This window comes from Lagopus muta, chromosome 2 (assembly GCF_023343835.1).
Source record: "Lagopus muta isolate bLagMut1 chromosome 2, bLagMut1 primary, whole genome shotgun sequence".
Classification (NCBI taxonomy): Eukaryota; Metazoa; Chordata; class Aves; order Galliformes; family Phasianidae; genus Lagopus; species Lagopus muta.
In genome coordinates this window covers 5,401,204-5,422,790 of record NC_064434.1, presented here as the reverse complement: position 1 = coordinate 5,422,790, position 21,587 = coordinate 5,401,204, and the positions used below count along the sequence as shown (strand labels likewise).

The following is a 21,587-nucleotide window of genomic DNA, read 5'->3' as shown; positions in this document are numbered from 1 at the left end:
AAAAGAATGCAGCCAAAACTGCAGAATAAACAAGGATCAATGTTAAAATGTTTGCGCAGCTGTTTATTTCTTGCGTTAATGGTCCTAATTACAGAGGCCTACCAGCATTTAGCTATTTACTAACATATATATGTGTATATGTATACACACATATATGGGTTTGAGCAACCTCGTCCAGAGGGAGGTGTCCCTGCCTGTAGCAGGGGGTTGGAACTACATGATCTTAAAGGTCCCTTCCAACCCACATCATTACATGGTTCTACCATATAAATATATAGAATGCCTGTGAAACGTTATTTAAAAAATGAATGGGCCTAGACCAAAAGAAACAACCTGCACCCAAATCCACTATAGCAGAGCACAGTAAGGCAATGCAGGACCTCCGAGGTTTCTTTACCACGATGCCACAATGAGAACAGCTGGAAGAACAGAGCACAGGTCCCTGGACAGCATCTGCAAACAACACGAGCCACCAAGCCCATGCACTCAGCAATTCCTGCTGCAGCCGAGGTGCTTAGCAAAGTATTCCAAGACTGCCAGATCCCACTGCAGATTCTTTCCTGCTTATGTGCAATAAAGTCTGAGTTTAGGTATTTATCAACCTAAACTGACAGCTATCTTTTCAAAAAGAAAACACTTCTGAGTTTTGCAGAAGTCTTCTCAAACCGTTTAGCATTGCTTGCAGAAGTTTCTGAGCTTATCAGTACATTGTGCTCCTGTGCTGAGATTGTACTGGGGACCAAATCTAACAGCCTGTAGCTGTACTGCAATGGTTTTTGGTGTGCTTTTTTTTTCTAAATCATTTTAAAGAAATAGAATTTGCATGTGGCTGCAGACAGAGTATAGATAAGAAGCATTCCTGACATGGCAGTTACAAAACCTGCATGCTGGAGCCGGAACCAGGCGGTCATGCTGCCCAAATTTTGGTCTCTTCTTCACCCACTGGCTCTTGCTACAAGGTTTTACAGCTAGACAAGAGCAACAGGCACTACTCATTGCTGGGAACCATCGTGCCCAACAACATTTTAACAACCTTCAGCTTCCAATGGGGCTTCAGCTAAGCGAGGACTTCTCAAGTTGTGAGGAGAACACTGAAGAGCAGCAGTGCAAGGGAAGCCAAAATAATCTGCTCCAATGAGTCTCTGAGACCATTCTTTATCCTATTCCTACAGTGTAGTTAGCAACAGGGCAGCTTGTGCAAAAACACAGGGTCAGGAGCATGGAATTATTGAGCCGTTTGAGTTGGAAGGGACTCTTAAAGGCCATCTGTCCCACTCCCTGCAGCAAACAGGGACACCCACAGCTCCATCAGTGATCAGAGCCCACCCAGCCTGACCCTGGCTGTTTGCAGGGCTGGGGCATTCACCATACCTCTGGGCAACCTGTGCCAGTGCCTCACTTCTAAGTAAGGAATTGGTTATCTTACATTAAATGTTGGCTGCCCAGAAACCTTGGTTATAGCATTAAGAGCATTAGAAGCAAAGAGAGTCCAAAAGGAAAAGGAACAGAAAACCAAGTGCCTCGGGCTGAGGTTAAACCACACAAACATCAGCGGGAGCTAAGAAGTTCATCTTAGTTTCAGAAGAGGAAAAATTGCCTAAATTCAGAGTGTTCATTGCATCCCTTTGTAAGTATATCCCTGCTATATATATATATATGTATATTTTTTAAATAAATCAATCCTCAACAAACATTTAAGTGCTCAAAATTAAGCTGAGAGAGCACTTGAAACTCATTTTAATTACTCTTTGATAAAAAAAAAAAGTCAACCCATTTCTTCAGACCCTGAAAAGCAGTCCTTTAGTCTGTCACCTCAGCAAGTGAATTTGTTTTCTTAAGAGCAAGCAAGAAAAGGAGAACGCTAATTGAGTACAGAGCACCTAGTTAATGCCCACAGTGCTCATCCAGCTTGTGCATCACTCCACCACCTCTCCTTCAGGGGAAAGGGACGATCCTGCAGGAGAAGCAGAAAGCTGTTGAGTCAGGACAGCTGCGTGCAGGTGCTGCTGGCTCCGTGCGGCCAGCTGCAAGGTGAAAGCGTGCTCATGTGCAAACAGATCTCACCAGTTGTGGGAGAGAGATGCAGCCACAGCACAGAGCTGTGCACGTGGCCTTGGAATGAGCTACTTTGTTCTCCTTTTGGAAAGACTGCAAGCAAACCTGGGCAGCCTGGTCTAGTATGAAATGGGGAGGTTGGTGTCCCTGCATGTGGCAGGGGGGTTGGAGATTCATGATCCTCAAGGTCCCTTCGAACCCGGGCCATTCTATGATTCTGATTCAAACCAGCACAGCCAACACTCCATTTAGATGTAATCTGTGATCCTCAGCTGCTCAGATGAGCTTGCTGGCATAAAATGGAAGGCAGGGGAGCTGGAGGGGATCCTTTCCTGGGTGCTCCCAACCCAGCACAGCCACCTCAAAAGCCAGGGCAAGAAGCTCTGCTCACCGGGTCCAAGCCTGCATCCGGCAGGCTGAGAAATTCATAGCACTTACGTGAGAGATTCCAACGCATGAGAGTAAGTTGAAACACCTGAATCAGCTACTGGAGACTCACTGTATTCAGTTTTACAAAACCTATATGGAGAATGGGTATGGAAAGCTATATTTGAGACTATCCTAAGTTTTCTGACCTTTTCCTTTCTCATCAAGCCCCCCTCATCCTCTGACAAAATCAGAACATAGACTTTGACCGACTGCAAACAAACCTGTTCCATGTGGCCACACTCAAACCCCAACACTTCAACCAATGCCAGTAATTAATTCTGATACTTACTGCTTGTCGGCCCCCCACCTCCCACTGAAAGATGAGACAGAATGCTTTGGGTTGGATGGGGCCTCAAAGATCACCTCATTCCAACCTCCAGCTGTGGGCAGGGCTGCCAACCACTACATCAGGTTGCCCAGGGCCCCATCCAAACTGGCCTTAGACAAGGATGATGGATATTAAAAATCTGCCTTCCAGTAACCCACTGCAGCCCCCTTTCTGACATAACTCCTTAAGAAACACAAGAAGTGCACAGATGTGATGAAGCCCAACCAGCTGAGCTCTCAGAACTGAAGCTGCACCCCTAAACCCACCTCCTACATATTTTGGCTTCAGGGACTCTCAGCCAGAAGGTTTTTCTGATGGAAAGCTTATCACAGCTTTTTATCTTGGAAATGTCCTTGAGATACAAAGAGTTGGAATTTTCTTTCTGTATTAAGAGAAATCAGTAAAAACAAATATTCTCCTGGAAATGCATGTGCTGCGATAAGGGGAAATGGACAAAACTCAAAGCGACTCGTGCCATTGAAAACACATCTGTGATAAAGACTCAAAAAAAAAAAAAAAGAAAGCTTTCTGATACAGCCCTGTTCAGTTTTTGGTATTTGCCTATCCCAGTTTGTAGAGCAGGTTCCTCACCATCTCACACAGAGGCTATAAGCAGCAGCACTGCCACATCATGCCAAGTGAAGGGCTAAGATCAAGGTGTACAGGAAACAAGGAACCCCACACACATCAGACACAACAACTGAAGCTTCTATTGCACTAGACCCCAAAAACTCAAGTCATGGCTTCATCAGCGTGGGAACACATAGGGACAGGTGCTGACATCTTTTGTAGTCCATTGGGAAGCTTCCCCATTGCTTTCAGATTGAGATTCCCCAACCTGTTGGCTGCACACTGAGCTCAGCGCCATCCCCCAGTCTAAACCATCGGGGCCACGATCTCAGCACGATACCAAACATGAAATACATTTTAGCAGCCTTTATATAATGTATGCACAGCCATTAAATTTGGAGCAGAAACGTCATTTAAACCATTTCAAGCAGGAATTACAGTCGATTCCAGAGATCTTGATAGGGCATAATACCCTACACAAATGTTGCCAAAACAATAACAAAATCCAAACAGATGGATACCACGTGCATCTATTGGAAGCAAACACAACCTTGCCCAGGATAAAATCTTCATAAACACAAAAATAAAGCCCTGCATATTTTTAGCTTGACTAAGAGGATTACACGAGGGTTTTATGAAGGCATTTACACCAGCACTGACAAACCATGGGGAGCAATGGAGCAGCCCATCCAACTGCACGGCACACAGCAGTCATTCCTTTGGGAACTGCTGTGTGATGCCACAATCCAAACCGAGGTCTTCCAGGTTGGCAGGAGGGAGCATCCCATCCCACACTGCTTATTTCCTCAACACATAGTGCCAAGGATACAGTAAGGCCCTGAGATGGGGACTGTGATGGTCTGTTTCACTGTAGGACAAGCCCTGGACACCGAGCTCTGCTTGTTAAGCAGCAGTCATCCATTAAAGCAAAAAAAAACCTATAAATGGGACACCTGGGTATGCTTGCTGCATCTCGAGGTCAGCTAAGTGACCAGTGAATATAAGCTGCACTGTGGGCCTTTGCAACCCAGGCTTTTCTTTGATTCTATGATAAACATCCTCTAGGATCTCGAGCGAGGCCAGTTCAGCAAATCAGGAAAAACTCTCTTCCTTTGGAACAGGAGAACTGTTCTGCGATAAAAAGCCCAGCACAGCTCAGTCATCGTCTCACTTGTGCAGATAGCCTGACTTCCAATTCTTAGGAAACAACCAGACTTAAATGGACTAAACACATCCATCCTACCATCTTCCCTCATGAATTTGGCTTTTAAAGAAAAAAAAATATATTTTTAGACGTGATGGGTGAATCTTCTGCCTCCAAAGTTGGTTTGGACAGAAGAAACAACAGAGCAGCTGTGCAGCAGCGCTCAAGTTCCATGCTGCCCTGCTCTGTTGGGTGCCCTGCTGCAGCACAACCAATGCAGAACTGCACCGCTGTGTTCTGGGTACCCAGGAGGGGATGTCTGCAAAGGCAGCAATGTTATTTAGGCAATGCTTTTTTACATATGTTCTTGAACGCTCCGAGCTCTGTGCAGTGAACACAAATGACTCATCTGGGACAGCGGATGGATGGTTAACAGACAGCATCAGCTTCAATAAATTAGGCTTACATAAAAAATAGTTAATAATGCTCAAGTTGACTGTTAAAGTACTTCACGCTACTTACGCAGCACGCATTAAAGAAGTGGCTAAGCAGTAACTGAATGCATCCCATAAAAACACCAACACAAAAGCCATATTTTACAGTGATGTGGCACAACTGACATTGCCAAGGGTCCACTGTGGAACGCAGACAGCCTGCCCAAAGCCATTTTCATAACAAAGGGCTGAATACTGAAATATTATATCCTCCAAGCTTCTGGTACACCATCGTGGCTGCATAAGAACCGTCTCTCTATGGCTCTACAAAGACCTCTATCCAAACTTTAGCTGCACTAACAAACAGCAGAGTGCAACCTGAACTGAAAAAGAAGAGTGTAAAAAAAAATGTATTAGAGAAAAAAGGGGTTTTCTGTCATCTTTCTTTAAAACAAAAACAAAAAAACCCTTCATTTTAGGAGCGTTGATTTTTCCTATTTCTTTTTTTTTTTTTTTAACTGCAAGTATACACAAGATAGTTAACTCAAATATTTATCCCAACACTTCATGCCTATGAAAACTGCTGATACAATTTCAGTCTGGAACCCTTCATCCCAAGCATTTTAGCAGTAAGCAAGACCACAGCCCAGATGTTCTTACGTGACATTTCTATGCACACCGCTCCTGGCAACAAGGACTATTTGAATGTAAAGGCAGCTGTGAGCACAGTTTGGCTATCTCAACCCAATGGGGATCGAGGTAAGGAAAAAGCAGACAGGGTGTATTATTAAATACTATGCTGACATGACTAAAAGAGTGTCCTGAGTATCAGTGACAGTGGATTTAGACTGGAGAAGTGACAAACGCACTTGAGTCACCGCTGTCCCTCCCTATGCAGCTTTTTTCGTTTCAGGCACAATAGGAGCTTGGGCTAATTCAGGTTGCATGTTACTACCTCATTATAAATACTAATTACTGCTATTACTTCCTAAACGTTTATTTGGGTTAACCAATAATGCAAGCAGAGATGCCTTTTCAAGTCTATCTCAGAAGCACAGCAGGAGTAGGTGTGATTCCAAAGCAAGAGTACCACGCTACTTTATAAAGGCTTTCTCCTTTGCTCTAAGGAGTGTTGGATTTTCAGGGAGAATTGCAGTCCTCGGGTGGAAGGAAACCCTTCAGGAGGATGCACTCACTGTGAGAAGTCATCTGTCCAAGTCTTGGTTGGTGAGGGCAGAAGGAGAGGCAGCTCCAGCTCTTCTCCCTTTAAAGAGGACTTGGTGTTAAGTGACATGACTTATGCTCAAAGCGCTTTGCAATCGGCTAATTAATCCTTGATACAGGGGAGCCAAACACTTGTCCTTTGTGACTCTTCTATCAAAAACTAACAAGTGAATCGCTTCATAGGCCAAAAGGTTTCGAGCCACCCCAGACCAATGAGACACAAAATGTGGCAGCGCATCCTCAGTGGGAACACAAGCAGCTCAATGCAAACCCTCCTGCACTCTTAGCAGATCATGTTCTAATGATCCTTTTACCATTGCACAGCGTAAATGGCTGAAATAGGTACTAAAAATTAGGTCTGAGCTTTATCCAGCTGGGAGACAAAAAGAGAAAAAAAACAAAGGAGAATGAATTGTTCTGCAGACAGCAATATTCCATGATTTCCACCCACCTAGCTGTGTTTCTTTAGCAAATCCATGCCTGTGCATTGGACTGCCACATCTCTGAGACTCCCCCCATGCTAATTTTCTCCCACCTGAGAATTCTAATGGGTCATTTCAGAGGCTTTTATTTCTTTTTTAATGAGGAGGAGGTTCAAAATGGCCAGGTATACAAAACTTGTGATGTATTCAAACAGCTCGCAGACATAAGACTATTCATGATGTTTACAGGGACCTTGAACTGAAGACGTGGTAGCCTTACACAGCAAGTAGGAAATGAGGCTGGAATAAACAAAGCTGGGTTTCAGTGCTGGGGGGGGAGGAGGGAGGGGAAGAAGCCATTTCTGGAAACAGAATGGGTTGCAGAGGAGGAAAAAGACCATCTCCAATGCTGACAATCTGCTGCGGAACAGGTAGGGTAGGAAGAGCAGAGGCTGACAAGCAGGCTGTGCCATACTAATTCCAGGCCTTTCTACTAAAGAGATCTACTACCCCCTTGGAAAGCATCACTGTGCCTCCCCTGGCTGCAGTTCTGTTTCATCCCACCTCCATCACATATTGCCCTCAAGACCTACTTGTAAGAAGGTCAGGAACCAGTGGAACACGGCCTGAGAGCTGAAGAGCACTTGGGCCATTCCAGGAACCTCTGCAAAAACACGATGAAGAATTCAAAGCCTTGACTGCAGGCACATTTGGGTTGGAATCCAAACAGTAGAGGTTTCCATTGCAGCACCCAACAGCTGGGCTCCGAGCAGTGTTCCTGTACAAACCACCTTCTTCCCACAGGACCCGTCCTGCCATGCCTCTGCTGGCCAGCACAACCCTTCCCTGTACAGGTTCTTATCTCCTTCTAATGGAGAAACAGAACAGCACTTGGGAGACATGACTTCCACCCGTCACAACAGAGAACACTTAATCCTACAGCCTGCTCACGTGGCTGAAGCTCCAGATAGCCCTTTTTCATTGCTGGGAATGGCTGGGACTACTTTCCTTACGCAGAAGTTTTTGCCAACGTTGAGAAACGCCTTCTATCTACTTAAGTCATCTCCTGAAGGTGGAAGCTACTTGCTGATTAAATCCAGGCTGCAGCATATCACAATTCCCTGTGTTATTTCACCAGCGAGGGCTGATGAGAACAATAGCTCTGTGCTGAGCCACATGCATCATTCTGTGGGTTAGCCGAGAACTCATTTAGTGCTCTAAATCTCATTATAACTCACTGATCAGGATGTAAAATACGCGCTTATCTCCGAACTGATGGCATTTGAACAGCTTGAAGCAAACTCAGCTCCTCTGTCTTCGAGTAGCGGTGGTTTCCCATGCCTCACACTCTGGAAGGCCCATCAGAAGGAATCTCTTTGCAAACAAATTGAAGTCATCTAGCTGCACTGGATTAGAAGACTTAACCCAAAAGCTGAACGCGGAGTCAAATGCCAGAGCTCCAAACTCAGTAGGACAAGCCTGTGCCAAGCTGCCACACGGCAATCCCCTCCTACCCCATGGTTTACACTCTGCAAAAGCCCTGGCAGCCCCTGGGCTTGGTTTCAGCAAGCAGGAGTCCTCAAAGGAGCCCAAATTAGCAGCAAGACAACTCAAGGAGCAGATGTAGTGGTGCAGTGTTGCTGGCCATTCTGCAAGACACCCAACTACAGCACCCTCCAGCACTTTCAGTATCAGTTTCTCTGGGCAGCAAACCAATGGGCACTACAGAAGGAAAATATTTCCAGGCAAGTATGCTTTGTTTTTTTGGTGGTTTTAATTTTTGATGGCTGTGCTGTGCGTTTTCCCCTTGCTCTCCAAATCTCTGCAATGAAACTTCAATCTTGTTTAAGCAGATTTGTTTAAACTGTTTTTACAAACCCCAGAAAGTTTATTTCCAGCCTGCCAGTTGCACACGGGCCGTATAAATTACCCAGCATAGGTATTTTCCAGCATCCAAAGGAAATACAAGAGTCCAAGCACGCTTCTTGTTTTTAAAATACCTCCTTAAAAAGCCTTCAGGAGTTATTTAATGCTGTTTTCAAGAAGCCCGTGGTATCTCTGTAATCACACATTCTGTGGCAAGAGTCCGAAGGCAGGAATCCGGCTCTGCTCGCACGTAGCACCACGCACACCTACCAGTGAGTCAACAAGCACAGGGACCAGCAGGGCTGCTCAGAATTTGGAAATGAAAGTGGATGGGTTTGGGAGGCCAGCAGCTGCAGTTTGCTTCTGCTTTTTCTTCAGCAGTGCACACACACACACACACTCACTCAGCTTCCCCTGCCAGATTCAGCCATCTTGCTCCCCACACTAAGGGGTGCTCAGCTCTGGGGCCCCAACACAAGAAGGATGTGGACCTGTTGGAGCAGGAGGCCATGAAGACGCTCAGAGGTTGGAGAGCTCTCCTAAGGGGACAGGCTGAGAGCAATGGTGCAGCAATGGTGAGAGCAATGGACTCTGGGGAGACCTCGTTGTAGCCTTATGTGGCCAGCAGGGACTCTTTGTCAGGGAGTGTGGTGACAGCATGATGGCTTTAAACTAAAAGAAGGTGGGTTTAGGTTAGATGATAGGAAGAAATTGCTCGCAATGAGGGCAGGGAAGCACAGGCACTGCTGACCAGAGAATGTGGGTGCCTCATCCGTGGCAGTGCCCAAGGCCAGGTTGAACGGGGCTTTGGGCACAGGGTTGGGTGGAATTTAGGGTCCCTTCCAAATCAAACCACCCTAGGATTTTGAGAATCCACACCCCAAAACAAGGAGCCTGGTGCTGCCCCAACCCCACCTGAGGAACACACATCCCATCTCCACAGACACTGACGTTACAGCTCTGTAATGGGAGCTTATCTACACCAAGGGTCCTACAATACTTTCGTGCTCCTACTTTGCCTCTGGATTTAACACCTTCACATCACCAAATGCCCCATTAGTATAGAATCATAGAATGATTAAATTGGACTTTTTAGATCACCAAGTCCAGCCATCCACCTACCACCAATACTGCTCACATCCCTCAGTGCCACATCCCCACAGTTCTGGAACATCTCCATGTTTGGTGACCCCACCACCTCCCTGGGCAGCTGTGCCACTGCATCACTGCTCTTTTGGAGAAGAAATGTTTCCTAATCTCCAACCTGAACCTCCCCTGGCACAACTTGAGGCCATCACCTCTTGTCCTATCACTGTTACCCCAGAGAAGAGGCCACATACCACCAACCAGCACACTCATGCCACAGTTTGGGAATCCCTGCTGCAAGGAGCGAGGGCCGCCAGACCCGTCAGCAGGAGTGCTGGAGCCAGACCTGAGGGCTGCTGGCACGCTCTGGGAAAGTTGCACCCAGTTTCATAAATTCACATCCACAAGCAGAGTAGCTGAGCGTTCTGGGTACTTGAGAACAACCTGTCAAGTGTCATTTACCTCTCACAAACACCCTGCTCCTTGGGCAAATCATCCAATCTCTGCTGTTCTGTTTTATTCACCTGAGAAATGGGAGTAAAAAAGGGGATCGTGTATTTTTGTCTTGCAGGGGCATTACATATGTAGCCAATGCACATGCGATGCTCGTATCAGAAATTAACAGTGGAAAGCAGCTTATCATCTAAAAACATTAGAAGAAAATTAAGCAGGTTGCAAAATCAAGCACTACAAATTATAGAGTCAGAGATTTAGGCTCATCTGTGCAACCTTAATCCGTTCCACTTTGCCAGTCCAACCCATACAGTGAGGAGCATCTATGGAAAAATATTGTGTGGCTACAAAACTGTAATTACAGCTGCATCTGTTTTTCCTAACTTCAGGGTGTGCAGTGTTACAAACAAGATGGTTTTTTGATTTAATGACACTTGCCAGGTTTGGGGTCTGGTCTGCAAAAGCAAATTGAGGTTCTTTGTATTGTGGGTTTGTTGGGTTTTATTTGCTGTATTACTTGTTTAAACATACTTCATCCACAGAAGAACAAGAGGACCATATGAAATCATCGCATCGTGCCACATGACAGATCTAATTAATACAATTTAGGGAGTTCCTTTGCTTTTACTGAATATGAAAAATAAACTAATCAAATCACCTTTTTCCCATAGTTTTTTTCCATACAGCAAGCTATATATATACAATATTGTTTCTGCTTCCAACAACAACAAAAGTGTAAAATCAAGCCAAGCGCCATTTTCAGTGACATTTCTGAATTCATTAAAGCCTTTTCTTCTATTTATTTTGGGCCTTCAAAGGGATTATCGTCACTGCATCTTCAAAAAACAGAACTTGATGCCAACGCTGTCAACTTTGGGTAAACTGCTTTAAAGGTTAAGGACATAACTACTCATCAGCTGTCAGCGGTGCTGGGATCCAGCTGTGCTCATGGGACGTCCACACAGAACACATTCTGATGGCACCAAAGTATGGATCTGAGAAGGCAGCTGCACACAGCCAGGAAAGGTTCACAGAATCATATCACAGAATCACAGGATGGCATGGAAAAGGACCACGATGCTCATTCAGTTCCAACCCCTTGCTGTGTGCAGGGTCACCAACCAGCAGCCCAGGCTGCCCAGAGCCACATCCAGCCTGGCCTTGAATACCTGCAGGGATGGGGCATCCACACTACATTCACCTGTGAGTATTTTACAAAGAACACTTAAAAATGACCTCTGTGGAAAAACAATGCATGGACACCACGATGGGAAAGACACTGATTGGGAAAGAAGGCGTGCAAACAGTATAAACACAAAGTGTGCTCTAAAATGCTGGATTCTCATAACCTTAATTTAAAAGAGAGGAGCTGCTTGCTGCCAAGCCAGTTCCAGTCCTTATTCCTAACCAGTGAGTCACAGAACAGGGTGCTTCACCTGATCCTTCACTTCTTCCATACACCAGCGTTCTTCAAATGACATTTGGAGAGATTTCACACACCAAATCCATTCCAGGAAAGTCTAACTCTTCATACCACAGAAAATGAGGCTTCACACTGATTACACTCCAGTGCACACTGGGACTTCGTGCTCAACTTTGCAGTAAGCTGAGCTCTGAAACACTCCAGTTTGGCACTTTGCAGCATTATGCACACAGCTCCTCACTATTCAGTTTGAACATGCAAGTCATACAAGGATGCAGTACAACCTACTGGGTTCAACTCTTTGAAAGGGCAGATAATGGAAGGACAAGGGGAAATGGCTTTAAGTTGAGGGAGGGGAGATTGAGGTCGGACATCAGGGGGAAGTTCTTTGCTATGAGAGTGGTGAGGTGCTGGAACAGCTGCCCAGAGAGGCTGTGATGCCCCGTCCATCCCTGGAGGTGTTCAAGGCCAGGTTGGATGGGGCCCTGGGCAGCCTGGGCTGCTATGAAATGTGGAGGTTGGTGGCCCTGCATGTGGCAGGGGGTTGGAGCTTCATGATCCTTGAGGTCCCTTCCAACCCAGGCCATTCTATGACTTTATCATAAGTGTTTCTACTACAAATATTTCCAAAGCACCTAAAATCCTACTACAGCATCTCCCACCATCACAAGACACGTGTCTGGGCTTCAGCCCTCTGCTGAGCACAACTCAGAACACAGAGGCAGCCTGGGGGACTCATCCTGCAAAGCTCTGCTGCAAATCTCAGCTCATCCCCCAGACATCAGCAGCCCCAAGGCCTCCCAGCCCAGCACACAACAGGTCGAGCTCTGCTGAGTTGTTTATTTTCAGGCACAATTTTTCCAGCACGATTTAAAATAACCGCTCACAAGCACGTGTCAAAATCCTTTTCAGGTTAAGTCAGACCTTTTTTTTTTTCTTTTTTCTTTTTTTTTTTCTTCCCCTCCTTTTAAAAGAACTTCAAAGCCAAACGCTGCGCGGCACTTCCAGTAATACGCTCATCTCTCAACTTCTTCGAGACCTTTGAAGTCTGTTGATGAAACTGGATGTAAAGTCTGAGATGGAGAGCGGAGCGCGGGCTCTGGGGGGAGGAGAGGGCAGTGAGCACAGAGCTCACAAGAATGGAGAAGAAAGAGAAGAATTCCGAGCTGCGAGATTCCTCGTGCGCTCTACGCATGAATTTAATTGATTTAAAGGTCTGAAAAGTTCAGGGCTTTTCTCTATTATTTTTTTTTTAATTCAGCCCAGCTTTGTTAACAGGAAAGGGAAAATAAGATAGAGAAAGATGGTCAGCTTTCATTCTTCAGCCTCCAGTGCAGAGTTTTAGTGAAAAAAATTACAGTCCCCTCTTATTTTTGTATTGAAACACAGCACAGCACCGTGAGACCTTGAGATGGGGCACTGCTTTGCTGTGGGCTGGCAGCTCCTTGCCCTCCCCAGGCCCTTATTTCCCTAAGACAGAATGCAAGAGACAACACAGATGTCAGGTGTGTGACATTACCAGCACTTACCCACTCTCAGACCATTTCAAATCAAGGCAGGGCTGGGACTGCACACGTATCTCTCTATTCACAACCAAGAGCTGAACTTCACGTTTGTAAGCAAGCTGTTGATTTGTTTGGCTTTTAAACAGCCCCTCGCTCACATCTGCATCACAGGAATACAAGAAACAAGCCTACTTCTTTCTCTACCTGCAACACTGCTTTATTTTTTGGAGTCTTTCTGTTCTGAAAATTCATAAAGGGACCCTTGGAATTTCAGACATCAAGCTAAAAAAAGGGGAGAAAAAGACGAATCCAAAGAAACCCAAGCCTCAGCTCACTTCATAGAATATTCCATGCCATATAATTCCACATAAGCACAAAATACACATAAATAGCTGAGCACAGACGTTGTAACGATTTGTGTTCCCAAGCCAGCTGCAGGATCAGCCCTGACCGGGACACTTGTTTAAAACACAACCTGGTGCATAAGGATATTTTTTTTTCCTCTCTAGAAAAGTGCAAACACATCCAAGAACCCTTCCACTTGTCAGCTGTAAGCAGACAATTTATGGATCTTCAGAGCAAAATATGGATACCGGAGAGTTCACTGAGGCAAGCCAGCAAACTGCTTTCATTTCCTGGATCACCTTCCTGCAACTCCAGCTTGCTCCATTAAATCAAGGCAAATCTCTGCATGGACACACTGGTTTAAACCTGACTGCCAGGACAGCTTACAGAGCCTAATAAACCAGGTTTAAACAGATTTGTGCAGATTTACAGACGCTGGTGCACAAATACACGTCGTTTAGGCAGTGGGGTGGGGATCTGACTGGAGGTGAGGATGCTCACTGCCACGTCCCTTCCCCAAAGCACCTCCTCACACTCACCCAAGGGCACATGAGGGGAACGTCCTGCTGCTCCCTGCACCGAGATGTGCTGGAGTTGCTTCCCAGTCAATTGGGTGAGCACTTGAGAGCCCACCTGCCTTGCAGGAGAAAGAGGAGGACAAATATTGCAGGATTATCAGCACAGAAGCTATTCAGCCTGCATTTTCCCTGCAGAGCGCGTTGGCTTTCGCCCAAAGCCAAGCAAAGCCTAGTTTCTAACCTACATTCCCAGCTAGGTAAATTAGTTCAGGCTTCAAGAACCTCCAAACCAGTTCAGCAGATTCCCCTTTGCAAATGACAGGAGCGCAGGTAAATGGAGTGGTGCTGACACATCCCTTACACTCAGACCAGGGCTCAGAAACCCTTGAGTGCTTTGAGTTTTGTCCCACACTGTAGCCACAGCATTTCACACAGTCACCTCTACGTGGAGATGCTGCAGCAGCGTCACAAGCCTGTTCTCAAAAGGTCTGATTCACACGCAAGGCTCTGTGCATAAACTTTGGAAGTGTTTACAAGCCAGCCTTCATTTTTACTATTGCAGCCATAGGCAAACAAACTATTCCAGATCCTGATGCACCAGGGGAAGAGGTGAAGGCTTCCTGCCTGCTTTCACACTCGCACAAGCCCCACAGCATGCTGCTGCACCTCCAAGCTTCAGCACAGCCATTCATGTGGACCCTCCCCCATCCACTTTGACCCCAAGGGATCCCTCCCTCAACCCATTCTGGCCCCAGTGAACACCCCCCAGCCCATTTTGGGCACAAGAGATCCCCTCCCAGTCCCCATGGATCCCACTTCAGCCCAAATGCACACTCCCCAGCCCATCTGCTGGGACTTCTGGCTGCCCTGCTGCTGCCCCATCACAGTCCAGCTCCTCCACCTCTTGCCTTTGGTTTAAACTGCAAGTTTTTAGAAGCAGAACCCGCTTTTGCTCCATTTTTCCATTAATCCCACCCCACTGCAAACCAGGACTGGGACTGCCAGGTGCTGCAGCAATACAAACATGTAACAAGCACTAAAAGTCGCTTGTTTGCATCTGCCTACAATTAAAGTCTGTATGGAGAAGCAGTGGCCACATGCTGCTGGGTACATCACACACTACATTGGCCTTTCAGGAATACTTGGTTAGAATATTTACCTGTTACTCCATGCCATTCCTGCTGAAAATCCTGTCTTTAAAGGAAGACTCCGACTTGAAAATCTATTTTGTTTTAATTCCTCCTCTTTGATCAAAGAGATAAGAGCCACGCTTCAAAGAAACACAAAGTCAACGAGGCAAAACAAGAATAACTTGTAATATAAATAGTTTCCTTAAACAAAATATACTGTTTTTCAGCTGGCAAACTATTTATGCAGGGGACAGGGTATTTATAGCAGCAGCGCTCACACCTTCATTTCTGACAATCCCTGCACAAGCTCATGCAGATCACCCCCCTCAGATCATCAAGCAACGAGGTGCTGATCTCCAGCAGATCAGTTTGTTGGAAATATGCCTGCACAATTAAGCCTAACCGTCCCGAAGGCATCAAATATTTGTAAGCAGCCCACCCAAGAGCCACGCAGAGACCTCAGGAAAGTCAACAGAGGGCACATGTTCCCCAACGTGGACTTTTACAACGTGAGAATGACAGCAATACGACTCCAATAAACCCCGAGTGGAAGTGTATGACTAATTTTACGAATTAGTCACGCAATTGTGAGCATGTGTCTTAGCATTATCAGAAGGCAAGGCTCGGGGAAAACATGAGCACTACAAGCAAAGTGAGTAAGATGCAAAGGCCTTCTGCCTCCCCAGCCCCCTGCTCCCCTCCTGGGACGCCTGTTTGTTTTGGAAGCGGGCGTTTGTGCTGCCATATTGTTTGGCAACATCTTCCAAACAGCAGATACCCATCTTGAGCAAATAAGTTGAGATTTCACATTTCATCATGCCCGTCGGCTGTGAGCCAGGTAGGGTGCTGCCAGAGTTACTACTGTTTATTATCTACCATTGAGAGCAGTTTGTCCCTTGAAGTGGCAGCTTAAACTTTCATCAGTTTCATGAAACAGAGCTGAAGGGCTTTGCCACTTCCTGGGCTGCCCAGCACATGCGTGGCTTTAACTCCCTTTTGTGGCTTTACAATGTTTCCCTGAGCAAAAGGCCTGGGGTATACAGCTATCTATACACCACTACACAGTTCCGTACTAAGATACACTTTTTACTTTCACTTATACAAGAGCAAGCTGACCTTTAGAGAGTGTATATAGTTACTGAGGCAGAAGAGCACAGCCTCTGACCTGCAGTGGGATGGCGCATCCCTACAGAAGTCAACAGAGCATCTTTCTTCTTCATGTAAATTTATCATCCCAGAGAAGGGTGGGTGCCCCATCCCTGGAAGTGCACAAGGCCACAGATGGGTCCTGAGCAGCCCAAGCTGGAGGTGGAGGACCCAGCTCATGATGGAGGTTGGGGCTGAGGGGCTGTAAAGTCCCTTCGAACCTGAGCCACGCTACGATTCTATCACTTGCAACTGGAACATGCCAGGTGTATAACTCTTTCATTCATATATAACATACAAACACACACACATGCAATTTTCCTATAGGCACACGTATATCCTGCCAGCCCACGCAAACCAGGACCATTTTTTTAGCCCCGACCAGCAACACAAAGAGCTGAGCCCTGAGCCGGGCTGAAGAACACGCAGGCACCACCCACACCAGCCCAAATTTCCAGTGACAATCCACTTTGCTGTGTCACTCTTTTATTTATTATTTTTTTTTTGGCTGTGCCATATTTGAGAAGCGAAAATCCAAATCCCTACCGCCGGCTGATTGAACTTCCAATGGAAGCAAGCAGAACCCAACTGGAGTCACCACCTTCCTGCCTCCAAACCGCGCTCTGCTGGGCGCACAACAACCGCAGGAGCATCGCACTGCCGTGACCCACTTCTTACTGCTGAAAGGTCAGAGCACACCTCGGAAACAGAGGGATTTCGGCACATCTAACAGCCGATGTCGGAAGGAAGGAAGCGGCTTTTCCGCAACAGATTTTCTACCGCTAAATGTCACATGCCAGTGGGCAGTCGTCCCCCCGTCCCCCCCCCCCTCCCCCTCGCACACACAGCACCGGCGCTGCGGGGTCACTCATTGCACGCGTGGGAGAGAGACGGAGCACAGCGAGGACCCAAAACTTGGGGCACGCCATGTCTCCTCCAACGACCAAATCGGAAAGCACACGGCTTCTTTTCCAACCCCTCCAACTGTCAGTGCTCAACTTGCAGCTGGAGGTGGGTCACCGGGGAGGGGGGGGGGGGGTGGGAGGGGGTGCAGCGTGCAAACAAAGAGCTGTCACCGTGTCACCACCGCCCCGTCACCCTGCCACCAGCGCCGTGTCACCGTGCCACCAGCCCCGGGGGCGGCAGGCCCACACTCAGCCTTCAGCCATCTTCCCCAGGCTTCCGAGGGGCTGCGCAGTAGTGGGGGGGGGGGGGGGGGGGGGGGGGGAGGGAAACGGGGATGGGAGGGAGCGCTGCTTTTCCTCACTTTATTCCATCCACTTTCAACATTTAAATATGATTTCAAAAAGAAAGAAGGAGAAGGGATGGGGGGGTGTTTAGGCCCCGCAGCGCTCGACCCGCGGATCTTCTCCCTCTCCCCCCCCCCCCCTCCCGTTCTCCCTCCCTCTTCCCGAGGAAGGGTCGAGGTTCGCACACGGAGGGGCACCTCGCTCCGCCCGCCGCCATGGCAGCCCCGGGCCGCCCCGTGCCCGCCCCCGCCGTGACAGCTGCGCCTCCCCGCGGGCCTGGGGCTGCCCCCGGGGCCCGACACACCCCCACCTCCCGCCTTCCCTCCTCCCCGTTCCCCCGTGCGCTCACCCACCTGCCGCCGCCCGGCTGACAGCCGCTCCGCTCCGTTCCCCCCCCCACCCCGGCTCCGCGGGCTCAGGGCCGCCGCGTTCAAACGGGCGACAGCGACTCCCCCGGCCGGAGGCGGGCGGCGGGGCGGCCCGGGGGGAGACCGCCGCGAGCGATGAGCGATGAGAAGAGGAGGAGGAGGAGGAGGCGGCGGGCGCTGCTGGGGCCCCGGTTCCCGCTGCGGGGCTCCCGGGCACCCGGGGCCCCCTGCCTGGGCGGCGCGGCGCGGCTGCGGGGCTCCGGCTCTGCTCGCCGCGATCCCTCCCGGCGGGACGGGGCGGAGCCGGGGACGGAGGACGAGGGGGCGGTGTCGGAGGAGGCCTAACCCCAACCCTCCTCCTCCTCCTCCTCCTCCTCCTCTCAGCCGCCATCTTCCCTCCTCCCCCCTTACTCCTCCCTCTCCGCCGCCTCCCGCTGCGGCGCGGCGGTGCTCGGGCTGTGGGGCAGCGGAGGGGCCGGGCGCAGGCCGCCGGCCGCCATCGTTCCCCCCCCTCCTCTCCTACGGCGCGAGGCCAAAGCGGCGGGAGGGGGAGGGAAGGGGGCGGCGGGGCGCCATCTTGGCAGCGGGGGGGGCGGGCCTGGCGCCGCGGGGGGGCTGTGCCGGAGCCCCGGGCAGCGCGGCCCTGCCGTCACCTCAGCGCGGAGTGACACGTGGGTGCTGCTGTGGGGACCCGCTGCTCAGCCGTTCTCCGCGTTCCCACCCCGCAGGGAGGCCTCGCCGGAGGCACGGGGTTGGTTTGTTTGCACCAGAAGTCACCCACCAGGTTTAGTTTCCCAACGCTCATAGAATCAACCGGGTTGGAAAAGAGCTCTGAGATCACCAACCCCACCGTGCCCATCCCTCAGTGCCACATCACACTGAACACCTCCAGGTTTGGTGACCCCACCACCCCCCTGTGCAGCTGTGCCACTGCAGCACCGCTCTTTCGGAGAAGAAATTGTTCCTAAAATCCAACCTGAACATCTCCTGGTGCAACTTGTGGCCATCACCTCTCATTCTGTCACTGTTACTTAGGAGCAGATGCTGACCCCCACCTTGCCACAGCCTCCTTTCAGGAGCTGTAGGAGCAATGAGGTTTCCCTTGAGCTCTGCTCTGGACTGACCCATCCCAGCTCCCTCAGTCACCCCCCATCACAGCTGTGCTCCAGACCCTCTCCAGAATCATTAAGGTTGGAAAAGACCTCTCAGATCACCACATCCCTCTCCTCTGAGGCACCAGAACCTCTGGCAGTTGTCTCAGATGGGCAACAAAGCCAAACGTTCAGAAGAAGGCAGCATGTGGCAAGCGTCCCGTGCGGACTGACCGCTGCTTGCTGTCCTCACCCACATGTTCTGCCATTTCCACAGAAAGCCGCTGCAAGTGGAACAGCCGTGCTTGCTCTATGAACTGTTTTATCGCATCCCGGCTGTATCTCGTTACATTATTCATCGTCTCTGTGGAGCTGTGAAATCCCCAAACACCTTATGTGTCACGAGGTAAAACAGCTCAATGGGTTGAATGGTTAAAATAAGCCTGAGCTTCAGGTGGCTCATTCTTTTCCGTGGGGGCTCTTTATTCCTCTGGGACTTGAGAGAGCATTTGTTACAGCAGAACAAATCGGCCCTGAAAGGCCCAGCCAAACACACGAGATCACACATCCACCCACACCATCTGAACGTTGCCTTCCTTGGAAACCTGCGTCTTTGAGGGGGATCCACGCAGTTACCTCTCTGCTTCCCAAAGAGGAAAGCCCCGCGGATGTATTTCATAACTGCCTCCCTTATCTCTGGGACTGGCAGGTTGAGCTTGAGTTAACCCTTTGGCAGGTGGAAGGCATGGGGACGGTGATGGTGGGCATGCTGGTTGTTTTCCCTCATCTGGGGATCAAGAAGCCTTCTCCTGGGCTGTGAGTCCAGCATGGTTAATTGCATTTGTCAATAAAATGGCGCATATTTTGCCCATTTTCACGTAGGCAAACTGTTGATTAACTTTATATATATGTATATATATTCACCTATAAAGGATTTCAGGCTCGTGTACGTGAACAAAAGCACTGAAACAAGTGAGAAAGCAGCAGAGAAACAATGCAAAGAAGAGCAGTGACCTGCAGTCATACACCCAGAACAAATCCTCTGCTGCAGAACTCACGCTGTCTGCGAGGTAACGAAGGAACACTTAAGGATTCTCCTTTAATTGCATACTTAGCAGGGGCTGGGGCAACGCTCTGCGCCGCTGCATGCTGCTGCATGACCCTGCATTGCAACACATCTAGGTGGAAGTGCTAATAGATTCCTTCTGGTCCTGCTCTCTTTGTGACAGCAGCGGGGGAGGAAGCTGTGCAAGTCCCCAAGTTCTGCGAGCTGCCAGCTCTGCACTGCCTCTGCAGGCTATGCCCACTTTGCCTTTACTCAGGCAGAAAATGCTCAGCCTTCACCGCTAACACAAAGTCGTGGGGCTTGATGTTAGGATATTTCCTTCCACGAATCCCTCACGGGAACACAGCTATGAGCTAATCTCAGGCAGGAGGGGCATTTGAAGTTTTCGGTGATATTAACACCGAGAAGTAAAAAGCCATTTTTATTACTTTAATCTGCAAGTTAATTTTTAAATGGAATGCGGGTACAAACAATGCCATTTTTAAGTACATTACAGTGCTGTCAGGCGGTGACAATTTAAATGAATGAGACTTCAAAACGTATTATGAAAAAGATTAAATGTCTCATTCAAATACACATGGCAAAAATGAAATCCATCAGTAAAATGAAATAATTATTTTAAAACTGCCTGGAATTAAATCCAAAACAAAGCCCCCCCCCCCCCCCACCAGGTAATTGAGGCTGTGGTGGGTAAGACTTTATCTGAGAGCAGTTTTAATTTCCAGCTGACTGCAAATGACAAATAATTCACTGTTGCGAGATCTTTCTCGCCTGAGCACTTTGTAAAACAAGATGATATGATTATCTTCGTTTTATATTTACAAAGCAGTGTTTAAGAGGCTTAAGTGGAGGTCAAGCAACAAGTGAGCAATTGTGGGATCACCAGCGAAAACAGCATCGAGGTTTTCTGGTTGCCCTGGTCCCTGTTGCATGGTGTCACCAACAGTCCAGTTTTGCACATCACTCAGTTGGGCTAAAGGCCATTTTCAGGTTGTAGTTCAATTTATGAAGCAGCTCTGTCACACTGGATACCAGGAAAAAAGATTCTTCTCCAAAAGAGTGGTGATGCAGTGCACAGCTGCTTAGGAAGGTGGTGGGGTCACCAAACCTGGGGGGGTTCTACAACCGTGGGGATGTGGCACGGAGGGATGTGGGCAGTGGGCACAGTGGGGTGGGTTGGATTGGGTGATTTAAAGGTCTTTTGCAATTTTCATGATTCTATCATAGAATCATAGAATCATAGAATGGCCTGGGTTGCAAAGGCCCACAATGCTCATCCAGTTCCAACCCCCTGCTGTGTGCAGGTCACCAACCAGCAGCCCAGGCTGCCCAGAGCCACATCCAGCCTGGCCTTGAATGCCTGCAGGGATGGGGCATCCACAGCCTCCTTGGGCAGCCTGTTCCAGTGCCTCACCACCCTCTGGGGGAAAAACTTCCTCCTAAGATCCAACCTAAACCTCCCCTGTCTCACTTTAAAACCATTCCCCCTTGTCCTATCACTGTCCTCCCTCTGTGATTCTATTTTAAGTGATTCTAGTCGGCACAAGTAGCCAGTGTGTAGTCACTGAGAAGGTAGCGTTAACAGTATCGAGTCCTTTAAAGTCCATACTCAGCACTGCAATAAGTAATTTCTTTGATGATAGTATTGTATCCACTTGTTGTGAGCATGCTTCCTTAGAACTTCACATGCCTTCTGAATTTGGGCTTGATTCTGTTTCATGCTGAGCCCTTGAT

General features: G+C 48.5%; 1 protein-coding gene across 4 annotated transcripts in view; it reads right to left on the bottom strand.

Annotated features, from left to right (window-relative positions):
* NCOA1 (nuclear receptor coactivator 1) overlaps window positions 1-18,003 on the bottom strand; it is a 155,125-nt gene extending 137,122 nt beyond the window's left edge. For all 4 annotated transcript variants that reach the window (XM_048937296.1, XM_048937301.1, XM_048937303.1 and 1 more), the window contains exon 1: window positions 17,682-18,003. The gene's annotated coding sequence lies outside the window, so the exon portion shown is untranslated. The remainder of the gene's footprint in view (window positions 1-17,681) is intronic.
* Between the last annotated feature and the right edge of the window lie 3,584 nt (window positions 18,004-21,587).